The sequence below is a fragment of the Limulus polyphemus genome, unplaced genomic scaffold (genome assembly GCF_000517525.1).
Source record: "Limulus polyphemus unplaced genomic scaffold, Limulus_polyphemus-2.1.2 Scaffold20812, whole genome shotgun sequence".
NCBI lineage: Eukaryota > Metazoa > Arthropoda > Merostomata > Xiphosura > Limulidae > Limulus > Limulus polyphemus.
In genome coordinates this window covers 1-1,318 of record NW_013686422.1, presented here as the reverse complement: position 1 = coordinate 1,318, position 1,318 = coordinate 1, and the positions used below count along the sequence as shown (strand labels likewise).

The 1,318-nt window shown below is 33.3% G+C and overlaps 1 long non-coding RNA gene across 1 annotated transcript; it reads right to left on the bottom strand.

The window, feature by feature from the left end:
* Positions 1–55: 55 nt before the first annotated feature.
* Positions 56–1,121, bottom strand: LOC111084388. The gene is made up of 3 exons (XR_002609529.1): positions 1,057–1,121; positions 792–827; positions 56–209 (listed from the first exon to the last, which is right to left on the bottom strand). It is a non-coding gene; the product is annotated as an uncharacterized LOC111084388 (long non-coding RNA).
* Between the last annotated feature and the right edge of the window lie 197 nt (positions 1,122–1,318).

Genomic DNA, 1,318 nt, shown 5'->3' with positions numbered 1-1,318 from the left:
GTATATAGTCTGTGTATACAACCTACAAATACAAACAAATACAACCTACTCTAACGGTAACTTTTCTCGAAAATTGAAGAATTCCTGAAACGCCAGGTACAGCTCAAATATGGCGATACTAAGGTCCTCGCTGGTTACTCCTGCCGAGCCTTCTGTGGCGGTGAACAGTCACCACCTTCTTGAACTCCAGAGCCAATAATCTTTTTAGCCTGAGAAAAGGTTGAAAGGGCAAAAAAATGAAATTATATAAAAAGTAAGTAATTAATAAAGCATTATACTTTTCCGTATTAGTTTTACAAAATTTATTAGGTTCGTTCCCATTACGTATAAAACACGATTGTTAGCATAAGACATTAGTCACTGTACAGTGTGCATACAGTGTTGTCTATAAAAGAAAAGTCCCTTTTCCGAGTGTTCATCTGACAGAGAGATCGTGTAAACTCTTCTGTAATAGAAGTTTGAAAAAGCTTTTTAATTTTTAGACTTAATAGTTCAGTCTCTACACGTAAGATTTATTTGGTGACGTCATATGCACCAAGCTTACACCTACCGACCACCAGGGTGTATTTATTTTTGTAACCACTTCTTGATCTATTCAAGCTGAATTTAAAAAAACAAGGCCTAACATTAAAATCTCTAACAGTTTATATATTTTATGTTAGCGAAAAACGTACACTAATCTCGGTTTGTACCTTTCTTATGACGTCATCGGTTCCCTGTATTACAGGAAAATAAAATGAAATTAAAGGAAAATACGTTAAAAAATTATTTAACAAGTAACATACACTAACCTCGGTTTGTACCTTTTTAGTGACGTCATCAGCCACCTGTATAACAGGAAGAGAAAAGTTGTTTAAGAAAATACAGAAACGATTGCTTTTTTCCCCCTCTCTGATATAATATTTAAATGACTGAAAACATAAACTCACATCTGTGATCCGAAGGCACAATTTTTTTAATGTTAAAATTTCATACGGTGCACTGATTGGCTGTTCACGTATTATTTTAAAAACTTTGGTTAAAATAGATCTATCTACGTTTTTATCTACAACTTACCAGTTTCTCTAACTGCTTGTAGATGACGGAACAATAATTTACACCTACTTCCCTGCAACAGGAAACAAGAAATCAACAGTTTTACAAAATGTCGGTAGGAGTACCGAACAAGAAAAGTAGTTTTATCGTTAATACTAACACATATAACTATCAAAATGACAATATTGTCCTGGTTGTTATTAAATACTCAAACATTCATAACGATGCTCTTTATGGTCGATAATACACAGTGCAACAATTATAAAATGATACATATATGGTT